The sequence below is a fragment of the Bos indicus genome, chromosome 21 (genome assembly GCF_029378745.1).
Source record: "Bos indicus isolate NIAB-ARS_2022 breed Sahiwal x Tharparkar chromosome 21, NIAB-ARS_B.indTharparkar_mat_pri_1.0, whole genome shotgun sequence".
In the NCBI taxonomy this organism is placed as follows: domain Eukaryota; kingdom Metazoa; phylum Chordata; class Mammalia; order Artiodactyla; family Bovidae; genus Bos; species Bos indicus.
In genome coordinates this window covers 31,075,479-31,100,530 of record NC_091780.1, presented here as the reverse complement: position 1 = coordinate 31,100,530, position 25,052 = coordinate 31,075,479, and the positions used below count along the sequence as shown (strand labels likewise).

The 25,052-nt window shown below is 47.3% G+C and overlaps 1 pseudogene; it reads left to right on the top strand.

The window, feature by feature from the left end:
• Positions 1–238: 238 nt before the first annotated feature.
• LOC109575190 (POU domain, class 5, transcription factor 1 pseudogene) overlaps positions 239–25,052 on the top strand; it is a 47,972-nt pseudogene continuing 23,158 nt past the window's right edge.

The window sequence follows — 25,052 nt, the reverse complement described above, 5'->3', positions numbered from 1 at the left end:
TTATGTGAGTGTGATTTTGGAAACGTTTTCTTTTATGTTTTAATTTTTTTTAATTAAACATCTTACTTTGTATTGGGAGTATAGTCGATGAACAATGTGGTGATAGTAAAACATTTACTTTTTCTGTTGTGCTGAAACCTGCACTCCTCTGCCTCACCTGGCCCTGGTTTGCTTTCTGGCACCAAACAGGATGAGTCAGCCCCCTATGTTCGCATCCAGAGATCTAAGGATGGTGACGATGACATTCCCCACGCTGCACAGCAGCACCAAAAAGCCTGACTTTCAAATGAAAAACTGTCGAGGAGAGCCAAGCACCAAAGCAAAGGCAGAGATGGCCCAGGATGAAAGAGATGGCAAGGCTGACCACCAAGAGATGTATCCATGGCAGCTCAGAAGGCAAAACCACAGCCATTTGGCAACTCCCAGTCTTTTGAGAGGCTGAAGAAACCAATTAATTCAAAATGTATTATATACTGTATGCTAAATTGGTCACTAGAGGGAGTCTAGATATAACAAGGTCTTTGGCTAAAACCGTCATTATAACAGTTAGTATCTGGAGAGCTTTCCCCCTCTTCTTTCAACTAAAGTGCTCCAAGCACCTTGCCACCCCTGGTCTCATTACAAACAAGTGCCTCCGTGAGCTAGGCAGGTGGCCAGTCTCATTATCCCACTTTTTAAAGAAGGGCACCTAGAGGTCAAGTGACTTTTTTCCACATCATGCTAATTAAAACCTTCTGTAGCTGTTTTTGAAAGTTCATGGGCTCCTTAAAAGCTTTGTCAGTGATTTAAAAAGCCAAATTCACTCACGGACTGCTTTGACACTCTCATTAAGGAGAGGAGTCAAAAATGAAGAGAAAGGAGGCAACTTCCCCTCATTTTGGGTATGCTTAAGGGTTAAATAATTTGGTAAAGTAAACTAACCACCTTTAGAGCTAGAAATTATTTATTCATACTTCTTGATTTCCCATGTTGAATAAATATTATGGACTATATAGAGATTGAAAACTTGATCCCTCAAGACACACAATCCAGCTGGGAAGGGCTGTATGCGTGAGCCATTTCTGGCTGGGCTGATGCAGAAAAGCTTCATTAAGAGATGGCAAAGGATAGGAAACACAACATGATACAAAGTGGTGGACCTGCTCTCCTTGCTGCAGGAGCCTTCTCAGGAAGTGACCAAGGAATTCTGGATGCCCTGGTCCTTCTCCTGGCCCTTGCTCTGCTCCCAGTGTTCCCATAGATTCAGGGGCAGTTCAATATCTTTCCAGTAAATTCCATTTTGGCTTAAGCTCGCTGATTCTCTGGCTGATAAGGAATACTTTCTGGGCAAAAGCAGGGAGTGAATCATGTCCTGGAGAAAGGAAAGACCAGGCTTTTCAGGGAGGGATGAAACATAAGATTTGAATGACAGGTTTGAACCACTAAATCTTCTTTTTATACTAGATCCTTGCCAGATGGTACAAGTACCAAACACATATTTTAGAAGTGTGCTACCCACATGTCAAATATTACCATGAGAGGAAGCTGGGTAGAGGGTACACAGGACCTCTGTATTATTTTTGCAACTTTCTGTGAGATTACAATTATTTTAAAATAAAAGCGTTTTTTGTTTGTCTGTTTGCTTGTTTGTTTTTAAAGCACATTGTTTTTGATATGACTAGTGGAGACTGAATTCCCACCTCTTCTCCTAAGGTGTGTGGTTGGGGGAGGTTCACAGTCAGGGAAAGGAAGAAGCCGACACCAGAGTTGTAAGCTTAACCAAAACCACACTGGGGAGCTGGCTGGGGGCCATGTCAGGAAGTGGAGGAAATCCAGGAGCCTAAGGTCAGGATCAAGCCAACTCAGCGTGCCAGGCATTCAGGACCCGGGGGAGAAGGGGAGGGCAGAATAGTTTGGAGCTTCAGGCTGAGATGTGAGCAATTACCTCCTGGGTCCGCTACTGTCTGAAATTTGCTCTTCCAGGCTGCTGGGGTGTGATGCAGGGGTGTGTTAGCCACAACTTAAAAAAAAAAAAAAAAGCAGCAGAGAGATGAAGACACAAAGATAGGAAGAAGGATACAAGGATAAACTGGAGAAGAGAATGCTTGCTGACCAGACACGAGACACTGAGCCAGGTCATCCTGTGGATTTCATTTAACCTTCATGTCACCTCTTCATGGAAGGTGATACCATCTTCAGCGAATAGATGGAGAAAAGCAGCTCAAAATGACTTGCGTTAGACAGTACAGCTAATAGGTGGCAGAGCAGATCTGCCAGACTCTAAGCCCTCTGGAGTGATGCTCTTGAAGCCAGGAGCTGCTCCCCACCCCAACCTCTCTGCAACTCTAGTGGCATAGAACTCTTTCCCCTCAGGGTACTAACGATGTCCGTCACCTCACCCACAGCACAACCGGTTCTCGGTGAAGTGGCCTCTTGTCCACTCTGCCCTCAAGTGGGCGTGCTGTGTTTTATACAAAGAAACCCCGGGGTGGTTACTTTACTGGAAGATAGGCCGTCTACAACTGGCTATGGCTAGAGCAATTGCTGGACCCAAGGGCATGTACATCACTGATTCTGATGAATCTTGCCAAGCTGCCCTCCTCAGAGTTTGCACCAGATGCTCCCACACCCTTTGATACCCACTGTCATCAGGGTTTTTGATCTTTTCCGATCTTGGGATAATTTTTTTAAAAATCAGCATTATTGAGGTATAATTCACGTCTGAGACTCAGGTTTTGATCACACTTTCCCCCTTTAATGGGCTTCCCGGGTGGAACAGTTGTCAAGAGTCTGCCAGCAATGCAGGAGTCACACTCAGTTTCCATCCCTGGGTCTGAAAGATCCCCTGGAGGAAGAAATGGCAACCCACTTCAGTATTCTTGCCTGAGAAATCTCATAGACAGAGGAGCCTGGAGGGCTCCATGGGGTTGCAAAGAGTCGGACATGACTGAACACACATGCACTCTCCCTCTTTACAAGTGTGGCTTCCATATCTTCATATGGTTAAATGATGGGGCAGGCATTTAAGGTCCCTTCAGTGAAGAGAGTTCTGCCCTGCTTGGTATCTTACTTTAGCACAAATCCCCCATTTGTGTGAGACAATCATACTTCCTCTCTATCCCCATTAAAGTGCCAGCAGTTGTCACTTGGGTCTTTTCTGGTTTTAAACCAAAGACCGCATGAGCGTCATGTACATTATCCTGTCTGATGCTCACAGTTCTATGAGGTGTTTATTATTTCCATTCTAGGAATAAGGAAGTGGAGGAGACACAGTAAGCCAGTGGCAGTGCTGGCTTTAAATTCAGGTCAGAATCCATAGCCCAGACTCTTCTGACTCTCTCTCACTGTGATTGTTGGACTTGGTGTCAGACCACCAGGACTTGCATCCCAGTTCAGCCATCAGTTGCTGCAAAACACAGAAAATCTTGTCCCCTCTCCAGGCCTCTATGCAAAGAGTGGTTGGAGTTGCCAACTTCCAGGACCTGAGTGGGAGAATGGGGCAGGCAATAATCTAAGATTGTCTAGACCCCAATCTATTTCATTACTCATCAGAGTGAGTGAGCTGCAAAGCAGAGGAAAAAGCAAAACCTCTGCTCCTGCAACACAAAACAGCAGCACTTCTCGATGCATTCAGTCTTGAACCCTGGGGACGGGTGGCTGAAGGGGGAGAAGGTCCATATTTCAAGTATTTATGCAACACATGTGAGGCAGTCCAGCTTGTCAAGAGGCTTTTCTTGTCCCAGGAACCAATTATGAAGGCAGGTGGAAGTAGTTATGCTTGTTGAGAGAAACAGGGCACAGGAACTCGCTCAGAGGCCCTGAAAGATGATGAGAATGAAAACCAGATTCCACGGGGTTATGGGAGAGAGTAAACTAGAGCTGCCATTTAGTTTTAGAACCTGGGGTAGGGAGAGGGGGGCACGCACTTAAAGGGGAGAATGAAGCATAGACAGTCAAGTGTTTCGCTCAAGTTCGCACAAGCGTTACGACTTGAACACAGATTCCCAATGCAATTCTTACCATCTCCCTACACCCCCCTGCGACCAGCCAATCTGCTTTCCCACCAACCCACAAGGAGACTTGGGAAGGCCTATCAGGCTGGAGAGGAGACAGGGAATGGAGTTAAGTCGTGGTGATGCTAATAGGATACATCTGCCGTTGTATAATTACCTTTGGATATTTGGTTACAATGACTCTGTGTTTTTTGCTCCACAATTTGCTGGAATCTGCAGAGACAGAACTTTACTATAAAGAAGATAAATGAAACATTCCAAAGATGTGGTTCAGCCTAGGACCACGTGATTTTTACCCAGAGCTTGTAAAACATCTCTGTCCTTTTAAACCCCTCTCAGCTGTGCAGCACACGAACTTTGCTTCCTTAGGGAAGCTTGGAGACCAGCAGTCTCTGAAATGTGCTGGTCTCCACGTTGGTCACAGTTCTGGTTATATTTTACCACTGGACTGGGTGAGGGAGCTATGCTGGGCAAAGTCTGGTGGTGCTTAACAGTCAGTCGTGAAGTATATTGTGAGAAATGGGGGTAGGGAAGGAGAAACGGCAGCAGGAAAGCCAGCCCACAGGCTGCTGAACATTGGCTCGGCCACCTTCTGTTGTTACTATCCATTCCTTAGGTCGCTAACACCTGGGAAAAAAGATATAGATTTTTACTGCAGTTCTGAACCAAGATACAAAGGTAGAACCCCAAGGCTTTGGAGTCACAGTTCTGCTTATCAGCTTATCAGTTGACCCTGGGCAAGTTACTTCACTTCTGAATCTGTTTATTCAAAAGCAAAATATGAACAACAGTACATACATTATAGGGCTATTAAGAGGATCACATGAGATAATATAAGTAATCTTTTTAGCACATTATGAGGACTCAGAAAATGACAGTATCATTACATGTTTCATCAAAGCAATGATGTCATCAATTGTAAGAGGCACCATTTTCTGGACCACTAAAAAAAAGAAGAAATTCTACCTTTAACACAAGGCTTTCTCATGTAGAATTTTAAACATGTCTGTAATAAAAAAATCTCTATTTAGACATGGATGTTTGATAATATATTACTTTTGTACCTGCTGCTGCTGCTAAGTCGCTTCAGTCGTGTCTCACTCTGTGCGACCCCATAGACGGCAGCCAACCAGGCTCCCCCGTCCCTGGGATTCTCCAGGCAAGAACACTGGAATGGGTTTCCATTTCCTTCTCCAATGCATGAAAGTGAAAAGTGAAAGTGAAGTCGATCAGTCGTGTCCGACTCTTAGCAACCTCATGGACTGCAGCCTACCAGGCTCCTCCATCCATGGGATCTTCCAGGCAAGAGTACTGGAGTAGGGTGCCATTGCCTTCTCTGACTTTTGTACCTACATAAGGGGAAAAAAAGTAAGCAAAATGAATTCCCTTCAGAAGAGAGTCACTTGTTAATTCAGCATCACTAATGACCATATTTTCACATAATATTGTCCTCTGAGCCATCAAGAATGAGTGACACACCATTTATTTAAAAAGGTGGAGAATCTTCTCTACTGTCTCCAGAATTTCCTTCCAAGCCAAAGATCCCCATGCCCAGGGTTTATGCACGTGTGTGGACAGAGAGAGCTGTGTGTAATGGCCTGCCAACCGTGATTGTATTGTGTATCCAGAGTGCAGACACATCAAAGTGTGGGGAAAGTGTGCATCTGAGAATTCATAACATCTGGTATCCCCAATGTGTTACAGTCAGTTGTGAAGTATATTGTGAAATCTTTGTAACTATTAAAGCTTTAAGCTTGTGAAGGCTTCCTTAAAATATATCACTGTGTCCAATATAACTATTCTTCATGGCAGAGTTACTACCAATTATTATTACACCAACATAACAGTCTCTGAGTGCCATTCACTGACATGAATTATTAATGTATTTAATTATTAATGCATTTAATTCTCACAGCAACCACGTGAGGTAGATACAATTGTTATGCTCTTTTTACAGATAAGGACTCTGTAAACTGACACATAGAGAGGTGGAGTAACTCAGCTGAGGTCACGGAGCTTGTCTTTCTAGAGCCTATGCTTAACTACTAGACTGGGGTTTCTCAACTTTGGCACTATGGACACTGGACTAGATGAATATTTATTGTAGGAGGGTTGTCCTGTGCTTGTAGGCTGTTCAGCGGCATCCCTGGTATCTTCCCTCTGAAGACCAGTGGTGCCCCCACACACCCAGGTATAATGACTGAAAATGTCTCTGCTGCTGCTACTGCTGCTAAGTCGCTTCACTCGTATCCGACTCTATACGACCCCATAGACGGCAGCCCACCAGGCTCCCCCATCCCTGGGATTCTCCAAGCAAGAACACTGGAATGGGTTGCCATTTCCTTCTCCAATGCATGAAAGGGGAAAGGGAAAGCGAAGTCGCTCAGTCGCAATCCCATGGACATTACCAGATGTGACCCCCGGGGCAACATCGCCCCAGGTGAGAACTACTGCATTATACCTGGTCCCTTAAGGTCGCCACTGAGGAAGCCAGATCCCAGGTCCTGTTTCATTCAAGCCCTGAAATGATGGGAGGCCCAAGATTCTGGGCGAGTGACCGGTCAGCCTCAGGTAGAACTGTGGATCTGTGGAGGGTGGATTGCTGTGTAGTGCCAATGGCAGAGCAAGTGTTAAGAGTTTGGGACCAGAAAGTCAAGAGAGTCTCAGAGATGCATCAGATGCAACTGACATGACAGCCTCACTTCCGGAGAAAATGAAGTTCTCTTTGTCCTTGAAACCCCTCCTCACTCCTTTTCCGCCTTCTTAAGGACAACCTCTGTCATGAATGTGGCATGCTCCTTTCAGTTTGTTTGTTTTGCTTTTAACATTTATATACATCTGTGATAAATACATAATACTGATTTTTCTATTTGAGAATTTATATAATTACAATTTAAAATTTATACCAAATATCAATTTTTGTTTTAATTCAACAATATATTTTGGAAATCTATTCAAAATGACACATATAGATTTAATCCGTTCCTTTTAACTGCTGCGGACTATTCCATTATGTGAATATACTATATTTTGCTTAGTCTCTCTCCTATTGATGGACAATTGAGTTGTTTCCAGTTTGACATGAATACCAACATCCTGTACTGAATATCCTTGGAGGTATTTCCTGTGTACATGCTGAACTCCTCTCTGGCACATCCTTCAAGATGGAATTGCAGGCTTATAGGAAATCGCAGGCTTATAGGAAATACATGTTCCATTTCATCAGGTGCAGCCAAATTGTTCTCTATTGGGTTTATATCAGTTTATACTCTTGGGGATTTCCCTGGTGGCCCAGTGGCTAAGATTCCACATTCCCAATGCAGGAGGCCCAGGTTTGATCCCTGCTCAGGGAACTCTAGATCCCACATGCCACAACTAAAGATCCTGCTGCAACTAAGACCCATTATAGCCAAATAAGTACATAAATAAAAATAAATATTTTTATAAATTTATCCTCTCACTGTGCCGTGCTGTGCTTAGCTGCTCAGTTGTGTCCACCTCTTTGCGACCCCATGGACTGTAGCTGGCCAGGCTCCTTCTGTCCACGGGGATTCTCTAGGCAGGGATACTCTCACTTGCAATGTATAAAAGTTAACCTTTCCCATCAACATTTGGTGCAGCCATTTTTTTTTTTACCATTTTTGCTGATCCGAGGGAGTCTATTCCCATTGCGGGTGGGTCCAGCATGTGGATAAACAACATCCATCATGTGTGTCTCAAAGGGGAAAAGGTTGGGAGTCACTCGGTCTGTGAGAATAGTCGTGTTTGACCACAAACATCATACCGAGGTTCAAAAGTTGATGAATTGCCTAACAGCTCCTCAGAGTAATTCACCTTAGCCAGTGAAACACAAACTGCTCTGAAAACAAAGCAGTCATCAAATTAACTGCTGTGCTGAAAGAACTTCCCGGTGGACTTCATAAATTCGGTCTGAAGTCTGTGCAGTGGGTCCCTGTGGCTGTGCCTTGGCAATGGAATCACACTGAGCCTGGAGGTCCACCCTGCATTCCATGCGGCTCTGCATGTGGGCAGGTGTGAGATGAGGGGCCTTGGCAGTTCCTCTGGGATACTCCTCCCGCATCCCCCACTGCTTGACCAAGATTGGTGGGCAGACGGTTGATGGCCTGCCAGTCAGCCCACCAGCGGAGAGGCCAGGACTGGCCCAGCAAGGCTGCTTCAGAAAGGGAGGTTTGCCAGGGTGGGAGCTTGTCTGTACTGAGACCCCCCTCCCCCAGGCCTTTCAGACCTTCCTTGCTCACCTGTTCCCTCCTGGTCACGTACCTCCACCCCTCTAGAGTCACAGTCTTCAGGGTGTAGATAAAATTCAGCAGGAAGCCAAGGAATCCAATCTGGGCTCTACTCTGCCCATCACCCAGTGACCAGGGAACTGCTGTGTTCAATGGGGAGGGTCCCTTTCCTGGGGACTTCTCAGGGTTAGTGTGAGGAGTACCACTGGTGACAGGTGAAGTGGGGAGTACTTGGTTTAGCAGAGGAGGCTCCAGTTGGGCTGTTCAGCAGCCTAGGCTTCATCACTTAACCAGCTGAGTAACTTCAGGAAGCCTCCTCTGTTCTCTGGGCCTCCGTTTGCCCATCTGTGACATTACTGCATTGGGTCAGATCAGCACTTCTGAAACTGTATTCCACCCAATGTTCCACATGCTCCATGGAAAAGGGATTCCATTGTCTACTAAGTCTGGGAACACTGACTGCCATAACTACCCTGGTAATCACATTGCTACTACTGCTGCTAAATTGCTTCAGTCGTGTCCGACTCTGTGCGACACCATAGACGGCAGCCCACCAGCCTCCCCCTTCCCTGGGATTCTCCAGGCAAGAACACTGGAGTGGGTTGCCATTTCCTTCTCCAATGCATGAAAGTGAAAAGTGAAAGTGAAGTAGCTCAGTCGTGTCCGACTCTTAGCGACTCCATGGACTGCAGCCCACCAGGCTCCTCCGTCCATGGGATTTTCCAGGCAAGAGTACTGGACTGGGGTGCCATTGCCTTCTCCGATATGAACTTATAGAATAGTATTTATTATAGTATGCTAAGTCGCTTCAGTCGTGTCTGACTCTGTGAGACCCCATAGATGGAAGCCCACCAGGCTCCCCCGTCCCTGGGATTCTCCAGGCAAGAACACTGGAGTGGGTTGCCATTTCCTTCTCCAAGGTAATCACATTAGAAGGTAGCATTTGAAGGTTTGGAGATATCTGGCAGGAAAGAAACATGACATTTCCCAAACATCTTTGGTTTTGGAACACTTTTCCTGTTGAATGAATAAAGCTTTTTTAACATCTCTGAAATTACAGATGTGTCTCACAATTGATGCATTTTGAGAGACTTTGAAATATGGTTTAATAAATAATAGCTATTGGGTAGCAACTAAATGTTGGCACTCGTTAAGTACTTAACATGTAGAATTGATTTAATGTTCCCAGTAATCCTGTAAATTCGGGACTATTATTATTCCCACTTTGCAAATGAGGGAACTGAATCACAGAGCAATTAAGAAACTCAAAATCAGAAAGAGAAAAACAAATATATTATGTTAACATGTATATGGAATCTAGAAAGATGGCACTGCTGAACCTATCTGCAGGGCAACATTGGAGACGCAGACACAGAGAACAGACCTAAGGACATGGGGTCAGTGCGGAGGAGAGGGTGAGATGAATGGAGAGAGTAGAGGAAACATATGCACTACCGTATGCAAAATAGATGGCCTGTGGGAATTTGCTGTATGACTCAGGGAACTCAAATTAGGGCTCTGTGACAACCCAGAGGGTTGGGATGGGGTGGGAGGGAGGAGACATGTATACCTACGGCTGATTCCTGTTGATACATGGCAGAAACCAACACAATATCGTAAAGCAATTATCCTTCAATTAAAAATAAATTAATTTAAAAAAACTCACTCAGGATCATACATCTAATAAATAGGGAAGCTGGGACTTAAGCCCTGATGATCCTGAACGCTTAACCACATACCCCTGATCTTTGGAATCAGATTTATGATGCAGTGACTATGAAGGACATAGGCAAGGTCATCAATGGCCTTGAAGGGACTGCTTTCCATGAGAAAGAGCAGAATCATAAACGGGCAGAGGCTATTTTAGTGCAAGTATCAGAAGAGAGGAAGCTGCTTCAGGAATGTCTTTGAGTGAGTGTGAAGAGAAGAGGGGACCGAAGTTGGGAGAGCTCTGAGAGGGGTCCAGATATGATCTTTCAGCAGATTTCATATTGCAGTCTTGCAGGGTAGAGAGATCAGACACCTGGTCGACCTCATAATAAGGACTGTGCCTAGACTTGTGGTCTGCTCGGAATCCTGCAAATCCTGGCAGGCCTTAAATCACACCTGCAGGGGAGGTGGGCAGGATTATGACCCTCATCAGAGAAGGCTGCTGAGGCCCAAGGAAAGTGAATTTCAGACATGTTTTCTTGCGGCTTTTTCTCACTGGAGTCTGTGGGAGCCGTCAGTTCTCCAGACTCTGCAACATGCAGGAGACAAGGCAGGCAGAACTTCACCCTGAGAAGGTGAATTTCTAGGCCAGTGTGTTTCTAAGGAAGGCACACACTGCTTCCTCTCTTCCCCTCCTTCATGGTCCCTTTAGAACCTGGTGCCCTCCCTGGGTTCCTAACATCCTGTCCCCCAAAACAATCTAAAACTCACTCCTGTTGGAGTGTCTCTGACTGATGTCAGCTGTCTTCCTCCTTCGAAGGGGATTTGCATCATTGCAAGGGAATGCAGCACTTATAACCAGACATGTTTCTCAAACTATAATGTGCAGACCAATCCAGGGGGGTCTCGTTAAAATGCCGAGTCTGAGTTGGTAAGTCTGGGTCATACATAATGAGCTTCCAAATGGATGCTGAAGCTGCTGGCCCAAGGACCACACTCTGAGTGACAGACAGTGGTTTGGTGGAGACTCTGGGGTCAGGATGGCTGCCCACTTTTCTATCCAGCTGACTTTTGGAAAGCTACTTACTTGCTCCTCGTGTTAGTTTCCCCATCTGAGTAGTTGTAGTAACTACAAAGAGCTGACTCACTGGAAAAGACCCCTGATGCTGGGAAAGATTGAAGGCAAAAGAAGAGGGCAGCAGAGGATGAGGTGGTTGGATGGCATCACCAACTGAATGGACTTGAATTTGAGCAAACTCTGGGAGGTAGTGAAGGACAGAGGAGCCTGATGTGTTACAGTCCATGGGGTCACAGAGATTTAGCAACTGAACAACAATAAATGAGTAGCAAATACCTAATAGGATTTAATAAATGCCTAGTTATTATTGAAAACCCCAAATAGTGCTATCTACTTAATGGAATTGTTAAAAAGGATTAAGTGAAAACAGTAGGTACATAGTACTTAATCCAGAGCCTGGCATGTAGTAAACCCTCACTAAATAATAATTAGCAGATGTTATTAATGGGTATGGAAAGACTAAACAACAACAACACGGAAAGGCTAGTCTGGTAGAAGCAGGCACTGGGAAGCCAGCAGGAAGATGGGGGAGAAAGCCATTCTTTCTGGTGTCATGAGGATAAAGCTATTTGTATTCTGGCTTAGAACCATCGGAGGCGAGTTTCTCTCCTGTACTTCATCACCACTGCTGCCCTGCTGGTTTCCCTGGAAAGAATGAGAGCCCAGGTCACCCTGGGCAGATGGGATGACAGGTCACGGATCCAGCCTCCTGTCTCAGCAGCTTTGTCTTCCCAGGAGTGTCTCTGCGGGTCTTTCACTTACTTGCAGCCACCCTCAGCTGCTTCTCCTTAAATCATCTCTGCATCGCAGAGGGTTGGGAGCCTGCCTGCATCTCAGGGGCTCCAGCTGTCTGCTGTGGACTATGAATAGTGCCTGTCGGGCTATTTGTCTCGTCACCTTTGCAATCTGCTTTCTGCACAATGTCTAGATGGGGCATGTTTGCAGGCTTGGTGAAGCCATTGTTTTTCTCGGTGACATTTTCTGGGAGAAGCATGGATTCATGAAGAGATAAGGACAGTCCTTGTTTATGATGGGAACTGTGTGGCCCACTTGTCATCTGCATCTATTTGTCCTACATACCTGTGCACACTCAGACTGCAGAATCAAAGGGTTGGAGCTCAGCAGTCAAACTGCAAGGTACAAGTGAACCTCCTGGGGATCTTGTTAAACTGCAGTCTGGTTCAGCAGGTCTGGGGTCAAGCCTGAGATTTTTGCATTTCTAACAAGCTTACAGGTGACCCAATGATGCTGGTCCATGGACCACACTTTGAGTAGCCAATGGATCTCAAACTTTAGCATGCATCCAAATCACCTGTAAGCTGGTGTAAAACACACACTACTGGGCCCCACTCCCAGATTTTCTGTTTCTGTAGACCTAGGGTGTGGAGAAGGAAATGGCAACCCACTCCAGTGTTCTTGCCTGGAGAATCCCAGGGACAGGGGAGCCTGGTGGGCTGCCGTCTCTGGGGTCGCACAGAGTCGGACACGACTGAAGCGACTTAGCAGCAGCAGAAGCAGATCTAGGGTGGGACCTAATACTTTGCATGTCTAAGAATTTCTCAAGAGAACCTAATGCTGCAAATATAGGCAATGCACTTTGAGAACCAAAGTCTCCCAATCTTTTCATTACTTTTATTGGTGTCTTTTGAGTTCTGTTAGTCTGTAGTCCTACCTGCTTGTGACAATGTAATGGTACTAGTCTGTCATATGCATAGCTGGCAATGCCCCAGACTTGGCCAGTGATGCCCTTGCGTTCGTTACGACTCTGCCTTGAACTGGTTGCTTCGACTTGCCTTACACTCTGCAAGTTTGCTGGCCTCATTTCCCGACAGCCTCTCCTGGTCCTTTTGACAACAGCAGCTCCAGCCTCGGTCTTTGTATCACTGCTCTGCCACGCCTAGACCTCCTGCCTTGGCTGCCCTGGGCAAGCAATGCTCTCCTGTCTGCACCCACTCACTGCCTTAGGGTACCCCTTCTCCTTTCCTGGTTCCTTTAAGGACACCAGGCAGCTGCCAGGGGCCTGGCATGTGAGGCTGTGCCCAAGGAAAGCAGAAATCATGTTGTTAATTAAACCAGCATGGACATACTGCCCCGGAACTCAGGAGCCTGCCCTCTCCTGCCCCCTCTGACCAGAGCCTCACAGAGCTGGAACGAGTTAGTTCAACCTTCTCAGTTGATGTCATTTACGAGGTGGTTGTGCAATCCTTTGTTTAACAGGACTGGTTTCTGGGCCCGGCCCAAGGCTAAGCTGGACTCTGGCAGGCATCCATGTCCCCAGCCCTTCCTGCTCCCTTGAACTTCCAGACCCTGGCCATTGCCTCCTATATACCAGGCTGGCATTATCTTGTTGCCAGCATCCCTGAACTCCTTTGCCTCCCCGGAGGAATCCAAGGACAATGCCTCTGACCTTTCCCTGAAGCCCTGACTCTGTGGAGCTTTCTGTTTTATGAGCTGTCCTTTCTTGTCTAGAGAATCCGTTTCTGTGTTTGTAGTCAGAGCAGGAAAAAACTGCCCAGAGAGGCTACATGGCTGTCTGGGGGTCTGGTAGCTGTATCTCTGTGACTAAGAGTCTTTGGCCTCCAGAATGCAATCTTCTCTCTCTTCCTTGCTATAGTTCCCAAAGTTCTTCCTAACCTTGTGTGACAGCTTCTGCCTCAACTGTAGCAGGCTATCTTTCCTGAGCCCAGCACACTGGAAGGGCAAAGGCTCGGTGTCAGATTGGCCTGGGTTCAAATCACTTCTTCACTGCTTTTCAGCTGTGTGACTTTGAGCAAGTGACTTCTTTGAGCCGCAGCTGCCTTGTCTGTAAACTAAAGAACACGATTCCCACCGCCTCTGGGGGCAGTCTAGGGAGAGGATGTGGTGAAGGACGGGCACAGTGACCAGCAGACAAGGTTGTCACTGGTCCCCACAACCCAGCCCTAGCCCCCATCGAGGTCTAGGCTTCCAGTGGCTCAGTTCTTCAGACAAGGAATGAGTGGGTGCAATTCCAGGCCGGCTTGGTTCCCTCTTGGCACTAAACCGGCTGAGGACGGCTGGGTGGGCTACCACCACCAGGACAGAGGGCCTGAGACCCAGGCCTGGCTGAGCCCCTCCCAGCCTGTATGATGTCAGGTAACCCACCTCCTCCCTCTCTTTCGTGTAATGTAATGAGGCAGCTCGAATGTGAAACCCAAGTTCTCTCCAGCTCCATGATTTTAAAATAGGTAAACTCAATAAACACATTCAGGCAGGGAGATGGGCCTTGCAAGAGATGTGGGGTTGCTAGGGTGGACTCTGGGCCCTTCTCAAGCCTCACCTCTTGGAGAATGCTGAAAACTAAGACCTGATCTCTCTTCCCCTGGGCTCACCCTTCAGGGTCCCCATCCCCATCACAGAATTCTCAAGCCCCGCCCTGCTGAACTGTGCTGTGATGGAATCTGTGTTTTGCATCTTTCTCCTCTAAGTGCAGCTTCCTGGTGAGCCCAACATCTTTCGAGCCACATGTGGGACAGCGGTGAAAGGTTTCAGGGCCTGTAGGTGGTCCCTCCCCAGTGGGCTGGTAATCACTTCCCGGATTCCAGAGGCTCATTATGTGAAATCTAAGCTGGACGCCCCAGCCGGGGTTTGCCTCTCCCATCTCAGCTGTCAGCGGGTGCTTGAATTGTTTACAATTATTCCAGGGTCGAGAAAGGAGGACTGAGGCTCAGGAAGGTCTGTTTGCAACCCCCTCCCTCATGCTCTCCCTGTTGATGTTGGCCCCACTGGAGTCTCCCCCAGAGCGGTGGTCCCACCCCCTGGGTGCACCTGCTATGGGGGCCTGCCAGCCCCGCTGGGCTCGGGGGTTTGGGGGGGATGTGTGTGGGTGAGGGTGGAGTATTTGACTTGGGCTTGACCTTCCCATTGGGAGGTGGGGGCTGCGGGGCAGAACAGGGGATTCATCAGCCAAGAGCTGTTTGACAGTGTGTTCACAATCCTAGAATTGAACTTGAAATGGGTCTGCAACCCTTTCTACCATTTCTTCCATTTTTCCTTTACATAAAGAGGGTGAAAAGACTCTCACAAACCCAGAGGCAAGTACTGGGATGGGGGAAGAATTACCACGCACAGATCTTGCCTGTAAGGAAAGAACAATCTAGAGAGAGGTCAGAGAGAGTCGTTCCTCCATTCATTCTTTTGTGTTCTGGGTGAGTAATTAGCCACCAAGGCCCTTTCCTCCCCTCGAGCCTCAGGTGGAAATGGATAAGTTTGGGGGTGGATGTGGAAATTCTGAAGCTGAAGAGAGGCTGTTTTCCTACTTCCACTCCTTTCCTGGGGGCTGGTGCAGACAGGAGACACTGAGATGGGAAGCACAGCCCCTGCCTGGGGTTGCACAAGGCCTAGTAAGTACAGGAAGAGCTACAATACAAGGCTGACTCCTATCAGAGCCTTCATGAGGCAGAGAAAGAGAACCAGGAGTTCCCAGGAGGAAAGGGCCACACCCAACTAGTGCTCCCAGAAAGCCTCCCTGGAGAAGGCCATGAGCTGGGCCTGGAAAGATGAAGGGTTTCCACAGCTAGAGATGGAAAGGGCGGGATTAAGGGTACTGGCAGTGTGTGAGAAACCCATGGGAAGGCTGGAAAAAGCAGGAGATACTCAGGGAACAAGTTCACTGGAAATTAACTAGGGGAGATTCCCTTTCTTTTAATGGCTGTGTGGTCTTGGACAAGTCCCCTAACCTCTCTGGGCTTGACAGCTTTGTGTACACAACACAGAGAAGGCAGAGAGCTGCTGTGAGGCCTTTTCATCTCATCTTTCTTTCCTAAAGCAGTGAATAAGACTGACAAAATCCCTGCCCTCATGGGGTGGGGAGAAAGAGAATAAACAAATAGGACAGATGGTACTAAATGCCTTGGAGAATAATAAATTAGGGAAGGGAATGGAGAATAGGGGATTGGATAACAAATTGAAATAAGATAATTAAGGAAAAACAGTGGTAAGATAACAATTGGTCCAAGATCTGAAGGACCCAGCCATGTGGATACCTGGGGAAAGAGCTATAGAACAGAAGAAACAGCTAGTGCAAAGGCCCTGGGGTGGTTGCAAGCTTGGTGTGCTCGAGGCCCAGGAAAGAGGACAGTCTTTCTTCCCGAGAAAGGAAGAGCAGTAGGTTTCCATAGAAACTGGTTCTAGGAGGATGTATATAGCTGGCTCTCTCTCTGCCATGGCTAAGTACCATTGTGTAATCAGAATCAGCTTGATAGGGCTTGTTAGCAGGAAGCACTCGCAATGCTAGCACCAGCAGCTGGCAGAGTGCCCAGGGCACCTGGCGGCAATCAGCTGGACCAATTGGCTGTGCTGAGAGCATGCTTCCTGACCCACCAACTGCAGGGATTCTCAAGTGCTCCTGTCTTTGGTCTAAAGGGCTCTGAAGCTTTATCTGGAGTGTATCAGGGGTACAGCGTGGTCCTGCAGCAGCAGGCCTCCAGCACAAACAGTGCTATCCCCACAACCAGACACTAGCCCTGAGTGCAATCTCCAGTAAGGCGACAACAGGTTGGGAGGAAAACCACTGACATCATAGCTGGGCCCATTTTCCCCAACCCCCAACACTTCCATCTCTTGATCCTTCCCCTTCCACCAGTCAAAGGAGTCCTCCCTTGCTCCCTGATGGAAGAGGTGATACAGTAGAACCCCCAAAACAGTCCTTTCAGCTACTGAGTCACAAATACTAAGGTCCTGGAGATATTTATGGGACTAAGGCATGAGGATAGAGGAGAAGTAAGTTCATGGTTGGGAGGTGGGAGGGGAGGGAGAGGAAAATGAAGATTGGATATGGGGAGGGGGAGGGGCCATTGAAAGGGGTCTGTGTTCTGCCCTCCTCTAGATCAAGTGCCCAGTGTGGAATGGGGGCAGAAGGGGTGACTGTGGGGTATGTCCAGGCCAAATGGGGTTCAGGAGAGTCTTCCCCAAGCTCTCTGGGTCCAGCTTGATGCTGGTACCACATTTAGCCCCGTGTGATTAAAAATGGCCTGGGTGGGGTCATGGAAACCAGAAAGACCCACCAGGAATGGTGGGAACACATCAATGTCAAACTTCCATATAAAGAGGCTGCTGCTGCTGCTAAGTCGCTTCAGTCATGTCCAACTCTGTGCTACCCCATAGACAGCAGCCCACCAGGCTCCCCCGTCCCTGGGATTCTCCAGGCAAGAACACTGGAGTGGGTTGCCATTTCCTTCTCCAATGCATGAAAGTGAAAAGTGAAAGCGAAGTCGCCCAGCCATGTCCAGTGACCCCATGGACTGCAGCCTACCAGACTCCTCCATCCATGGGACTCTCCAGGCAAGAGTACTGGAGTGGGGTGCCATTGCCTTCTCCACCATATAAAGAGGAGTAGGTATTTATTGTATATAGCATTTATTCTAAAGCATTAACTCATTTAGTCCTCAGAACAATTCAGTAAGGTAGGCACTTAATCATCCCCATCTCATAGATGAGGAAACTGAGAGGTTAAAGAAGGTCCCACCGCCAGTCAGAGACATGGCTAGGTTTTGAACAGGTAGTTTGGCTCTGGAATCTGTTCCCTTAATAACCACTCCACTATATTGCTAAGATCAGGCCGCCTTGCTGGATGATGCCCACGTGGATCCTTGACCACACTGAGGATCAGATTCCATACCAACCTCCTCCCCACTCCCCTCACCACCACTGGTTCTCCATAAACCTCCCCAGAGCTTAGGCACCGTTCAGATAAAACAGGGAGGGAAAATTCCAAATTGACTGCGATTAAATTTCTACCACCTGATAGAAGAGGGCTCATCAGTGAAACTTAGTTCAGTTACAGACCACTGTCAGTTATGGACTAAGTTCACCCTCATTACGATAACCTCCTAGGACCGGAGTGCCTCTCCCTGCTATTGCTGCTTCTCCTGCACTGTCACCACCATCAGGCCACCTGCCGAGGAGCAGGAAAGGGTGCCACCTCACCTAGGGTGAGAACAAAGATATACCTACTACTGGGGATGTGGCTTCCTCTTCCTTGGTCAAGGGTTTCTGATTTTTAGGTTGAGCCATTCCAAGTGGGTCGGGTTGGGGCATTTCTCTTGACTCCAGCAGAAAGCGCTCTCTGATTGGCTGGAGCCATCAATCACCCCACTCACTCATCCAATTATGCCTGCAGTTCTACCCTCATCTGGAAAGAATGAAGGCAGCAAAGCACTATGGTCGTCTAATGCAAACCATTTGTGTAGTCAGAAGGAAAATGGGACGTGATTCACACGGACTTTCCAGCTTCTTTTTTAAGAGGCCTGCTGTCAATAAAGTGAAGGCAGGGCATTTTGCAGAAAAAAGGGACATTTCTGGTCAGCCTGGGTTCATTCTCCCGCAACCATCTCTGGACTTCTTTGGGAAGCAGGGTCTGATCCATTCTTGGTTCCCTGCAGATGAGCTATGTGTGTGTATAAAAGGTCAGGAGTTTTAGAAATTCCAAGTGTGTGAGTTTCACATCATCTTAATTTCTCACAAGCCATGTGCCAAGATGCAATGATGTATTTCACACACCAAAGAACACAAAGGAAACATTTAACAGTTATCATGTTTTAGTAGATTGTAAGCTCCTTGAGGGCAGACATGTTTATGATTGGTTTGACCTCCCAGACCTAGCACAGGCCCCTAGGAGGCAGATGCAGAGTTTTATCTCAACACCCCTTCCAGCCTCTCATCCCTCCATGTATCCTCTGCCTCAACCATCCTTGGACTGCCACTCTTCTGCCACAGGACCTTTGCACATACCTTCCTTAAGCCTGGCGTGTCCTCCCTCCCTTACTTACCTAGTTAACCTCTGTAACTTCTGAGCTCTCAGCTCAGACATCACATCTTCAGAGAAGTCAGCCTCCCTAATTAGGCCAGTTTCTGCAAGACAGATTCTCATTCCAGGCTGTCACCTTCCTTGTTGAATCTGCCACGGGTGTCATTTTATGCTTTTTCACGTGTCTCTTTGATGAAGGTCTGTCTCCCTCTCCACTTTGCCAAGTCTAGGAGGACTTACCACCATCTCCCCCACTGTCCTGCCTAGCTCCTGGCACTTGGTAAGTATGGAATGTATTGGTCAGCCTTCACTGAGCACCTGGTCCTATGTACCAAATGCTGAATAACCCCCCCCAAATGGGTATTACCCTCCCTTTGCAGAGAAGCAAACTGAGGCCCAGAGAGGAAAGAAGAATTGCTCAAAGTTCCATGCTTTGTAAGGGCCAGAGGCAGGCTTTGAATCCAGTTTTTCTGACCCAGGTACCAGCATTCTTTCTGCTGCCTCTCTATGGGTTGGCTGAAGGACTGACCTGACTACTTGGGATGGACGGCATCAATCTTGCATGTGAAGCTATAGAGGAAAGGCTGCGGTTCCAATGCAAATTAGCAGAGGTTTTGCCCAAGGAAGGAGGCTGCTTGGGTTCAGCTCCAGGCCAGCCTTTCCCTGCTTAGCTGGAGACAGCAGTTCCCCAGCCAGACAGCCCCGTTCTCTGGTCCTTTCCTGCCCTGCTGGGCCATGAACTCTGTGGGCGGTGAGGGAGGCATTTCCGGGGCCCCGGGTTATACGCCTCTCGGGGGTGATGGCTACAGCTGGCCACATGTTCACCAACTGCACTTTGGTCAATTGCCCCAGGTCCTGGTTCACAGAATTGCCGGGAAAATGACAGCTCTGGGCCCACATGAAAGGCATTCTTGAAAAATCTCTCTCCCCTCCCTCCTTCCCCTGCTGGAGAATTTTGTGCTGTGAGTTATTGCAGCAATTGGCAGTCCGGATGGGTTTGAGTAGAGGGGGCTGGGCTTTCTCGTTGCTTTATTGCTCCAATGTGTGCGGAATCAACTCAGTCCTCTGGCAATCTTTCCTCCCAACCTCTTCATGGAATGAAGATGCTCAGAGAAGTGGAAGCCGTAGACAAAGAGCCTCAGTTTCTTTGCAGTTTGTCCTGTAAAGCAGGGGTCCCCAACCTCCAGGATCTAATGCCTGATGATATGAGGTGAGGCTGATGTAATCATAATACAAGCAAAGTGCACAATAAATGTAATACACTTGAATCATCCTGAAACCATCCCCTGCTACCCTGGTCTGTGGAAAAATTGTCTTCCACAAATCTGGTCCCTGGTGCTAAAAAGGTTGGGACCACTGCGGTAAAGCTCCCCTGCACATTGCAGACCTCCTAGCAAATAGAGAGGGTGAGGGAAGAGACTGGGGTTGGGGGGGCAGGTTGCAAATCTTTGCACTGAATCCCTGCTCCATGTCTCCCAGAAGTGACGGCCATGGTCATGACCAAGGTGCATCCACAGTAGTGGGCCTGGCCATGAGGAAGAGAAACCTGCAATGTCAGACCAAGGACTTCATCTGGACAAGAACGATACTTAATGCTTATGCATTTGATCTCAAGTAGATTTTTATCTGTCCATGGCCACTCCAGGGGTGTCAGGGAATGTCACATATCACACATTGCAGGGGGGCAGGGGGGGTAATTGTATTTCCAACACCTTCCTGTCTGAAGAGCAGGGCTATCCAATAGGACTTCTTCGAGGAAGAAAATGTTCAATATCTGTGTCCTCTTAGGATGGAAGGCCCTGGTCACATGTGGCCCCTGAGCACTTGAAATGTGGCTAGTTTACACTATGTCTTGAATTTCAACTAATTTTAATTAGTTTGAATTTAAATAGCCACACATGGCTAGGGGCTATCATATTGGAGAGGGTGGTTCTAATGACTAGCAACATCAGCATCACCTGAGAGCTTATTAGAACTAAGCCCCACCCCAGATCTGTTGAATCAGACTGAGCATTGTCACAGGATCCCAGGTGAAGCATATTAGCAATTGAGAAGGGTTTCTCTGGAGCACAGTCAAGAACAAAGGAGGTGAGAAAACAGAAAGCAAGGAATAAAGCTAGTGGACAGAAAGAACAACTATCATCAAATCTTTGTATCTTTCACACAGCATTTATCTGGGGGGTATTGATGCTTACTTTGGAGTCCATTCTCACAGCACTGGCTGTGGGATTTTTTTTTTTTTCCCCAGTCTGCAGTAGATTGGAAGCAGCAGTAGAGGCACCATGGGAGCATCTTTGCCGTCTCTAATGCCACTTGTTTAATCAGCATAAAGTGTCTGTGAATATAAGGATCACGATAACCAGAGCCATTTGGGAAGGTGAGGTCTGGACCATCTCCCTAAGACCACACTGGAGTCTCTCAGCTTGAATTCTGCAAGCCAGGGCAGCATTTCAGAATCTCATTTTTAAGTGCATGTTAGTGTCTGCTGTAATGAAACACATGCCGTAGACTGATGAAATTTAATGTTCAAGCTAAATAATAAAATCTTTTATTTATGGGCAAGTTTTACGTCTCCCTGAGGGGAGATAAGCTAGTGTACAAGTCTTTCCCACTTTCCCTGGGTCTGATGTGAAGCCAGCTTGTTCCCTCTTGACATCACAGGGGAAATATGAGTCGGAGGGAGGTGGAAGGTCGGGGGAGAGGAGGCTCTATATTTACAAGCCTGTGGTATGATGCAGCCAGATGCAGATTCTACTGGGTTTGTGGGTGTGAGGACATTGAGGGAAGTAGTTAAATAGGACTTACCTTTCTGACCTCAGCCAAGTCTCCAGAAGGACTCATGGGGAGGGTCGCACTGGAGAAATTTTAACTCTAAAGAGACCACAGATGATCAGACAATGCTAGAAAGGGCTCCCAGCCCTCACAGACCCCATCCTTCACTGATAAGCTTGCTCTTTCATTCCAGGAGTCTATCAGCAAACAAGAATTGAGCTCCTTCCATGTGCCAGGCACTATTCTAGGTGGTAGGGGATTAAACAGTGTGAAACAAATCAGAGAAGCCCTGTCCTCAATGAGTCTGCCTCTGAGTGGGACACAGACATGTACACAAGTAATTTCAGGAACTGAGAAGGGTTGTCAGGAGGATAAAATTAGTAGAGAGGCATGACAGCAGTCCAAGAGGGCTTCATGGAGGAAGTGACATTTGCATTATATCCTTAGAGGTAGTGAGAAGAAGGCAGTCCCTGAAGGTGTGAGGGAAAGGCACTTCAAGGAGGATAGGAGTGGGGGTCGGGGGGATGGAGTAAATCATGCCAGGCCAGAGTGGTGGGATTTTATTCTAAGCGAAATGGGAAACCATTAGAAGGCCATGTCTTAAGAAGAGGAGTGGTATTTCCTACGCTTACTGTGGTTGCCATATAGAGACAGGACTATAACTTTGGGGGGAAGAGCAGCAGCAAGGAGAACAGGGAAGAGGCTGTTGTGTTCCAGATGACAGAGGATGGAGACTGGGTTGAGGGTTCATAGTGGAGGTATAAGAAGAGGCTGGATTTAAGATATATCCTGAAAGAGGGGCAGACAGGTCTTCCTGTGACCTGAATGCGTGTGGGAAGGTCAAGCTCAGGTGCCTGAATAAACGGGTGAATGATGCCATCACCTCCGGAAAGGAAAATGTTTGGAAGAGGAAATCAGTGTTTCTCTAAATCTGAGATGCCATTAGGATATCCAGGTGGATTAACATTTAGGAGTCTGGTGTGCAAGTTCTTGAGATTTTTAAAATGTGGTCGTAGTCAGAATATAGAAAAGATTGGGAGCTACAGGACTACCAGAAAACAAAGAATGCCTAGGGAGGGATAAGATTAAAGACTGAGCCTAGAGGGACACCACCACCTAGAAATCTAAATGAGATGGAGGAGCCCACAAAGGAGACTGGGAAAAAAATGGCCAGAGAGAAAAAGGGAGAAAAGATAGTGGAAATAGTAGACCACATCAAATGCTGCTGAAAACTTGAGTAAGATGGAGACAGAGCTGGTCTTTGACTCTGGCCTGAGAGAGGTCACTGTTATGGGTGGACATAAAAGTAGATTTAGAGTGAATTGAGGTATTAATATTTACTTCTACAAGGAATAAGAAGAGAGGCCTATCAGTTGCCTCTAGGGAGGGAAACTGGGTTGTTGGGAGAAGGGAAAGGGGACTGCCTGCTTTTTCACTAGATATCACTTTGTGTGTTTTATACCCTTGTTATAAGCACCTATTCAAAATGCCCCAGCAGATTGAGGAAAGAATGGGCAGTAAAACAAGTGGGGATATCAAATATAAATGACACTTGGGAGATATTTTGCTGCAAAAAGGAAGAGAAAAATGGGTCGTTGTGGGGTCAAGGAAAGGTTTCTTTAAAGGATGTTTATACATTGGTGAGCGTGGTCAAGCTCACAAGTGGGAAATGGGTAAGACAGGAAGGGGAGGGGATGGCTGCAAGGGCAGGATCCTTAAAGAGGCCACAGCGAGGAGACGAGCTTTGAAAGTGGGAGCTGGCCTGAGACTGACAGTTCATTTCATGGAACAGGAAGGAAGGTGGGGGTGTAGGTTTAAGCACAGTGGGATGATGAATAGATGGGAGGATGGTGAGACTTAAATGTCAGTTAAGGGTGATGGGGGGTGTGACAGAAGATACTGGAGGGTCAAGGAGAATGTATGAAATGGTTATTCTAGGGAGTGGAAAAGTAAATTCCGAGGAAAACAGTGACAGTTTTGCTCGGCAGTACTGAGCACCCACTTGAAGTCTGGGGTCGTAAAACTAGAGTGAAATAGTTGAGGGGAGGGTGTGTCTGGAGCAAGGAAGTGGAATGACTTTATTTGCGTCTCTCTGCATTTGGAGGCCTGCTTTGATTCTTCTTTGGCAGAAAAGTCTTTCATCTGTGCTCTTTTGGCACATTGGATACTTTTTGGTGGGAAGGCATTGTCAGAAAGTGGGGTGCCATCGAAACACATGAATGTCATAGAGCTGGGATTACCAGGCATTTAGAAGAGCAGCTGGCGGCAAAGGACCAGCTAGTTCCTGGAAGAACTGTTGGTGATGGGGCAGTGGAACATATTGGTAATGGGATGGATGTGTGGATCTGGGAAAGCTGGCTTTGGATACTGGTGCTAGCTTGGTGGTGATGGCGTGTGGGCAAAGAGGTGTTGGCACTGGGGTGTTAAAGGGGCAAGAATAGCTGAGGGACAACAAGAAGGGCTGCCATTATGAGGTACAACCCAAACTGTGACTTTGAAGAAAGAGATCAGAATGAAGCTTAATCTACAGAGACAGAATAGCTTAGTGGTGGTCTGGGGCTAGAGGTGGGGCCAGAGATTAACTGTAAATGAGATCTTATTGGGGGTGATGAAAATGTTCTAAGACCGGATGACGTTGATAGTTATACAACTCACTAAATCTACTAAATATCATTGAATTGTATACTTGAAATGGGTGAATGTCATGGTATGAAAATTATACTTCCATAAAACTGAAAACAAAAAGAATGACAAGATAATGCTTGGCACATAGCAGGTCCGCAATAAATAATTGTTGAATGAATGGACTATCTCTTCACCAACAAGTGAAAGAAAGTCAGAGTTCAGTCGCTTAGTCGCATCCGACACTTTGTGACCCCGGGCTCCTCTGTCCGTGGGATTTTCCAAGCAAGAATATTGGAATGGGTTGTCATTTCCTTCTCCGGGGAATCTTCCCAGCCCAAGGATCGAACGCAGGTCTCCTGCATTGCAGACAGATGCTTTACCATCTGAGACACCGGGGAAGCCCCTCACCAACAAGGAGAGATGTCAAAACACTGGCCACGTTTGTTAAAAGGAGCATGTATTACGCTTACCATCAGAAGATAATGGAGGGTTTTTTAAAACGGTGGGGGCCCTTGGCATTCTCAGTCCTCTATTCTCATTACAAGGTTCCCTTCCCGTGCCGAGCCCTTCGGACCTGGGTTTCCACTTGTACCTGCCTGCTATCAGCACCATGTAACTCAGCCGGGTCTCTGCTCTTGAAATCTCATGTTCCCAGGCTCCATGTTTCAAACATACCCATCGTCTCCATCCCTTCCACCCCACCCCCACCTGCTCCTTTTCCTCTTCTCCGCCTCAGTGACTATTCTCACCCTCCACCCTGTGGTCGAACCTGGAATACTCCTGGACTCCTCCCAGCGCATCCAACACACCACCATGCCCTGACATCCACCTCACACCCGCCCTCCCCTCCCCACTGCCACCCTTGGTCTAGGGCACCCTCTCCTCCCCACCGTCTCATTCCTTCTCCTGGTGTCTGCCTCAGC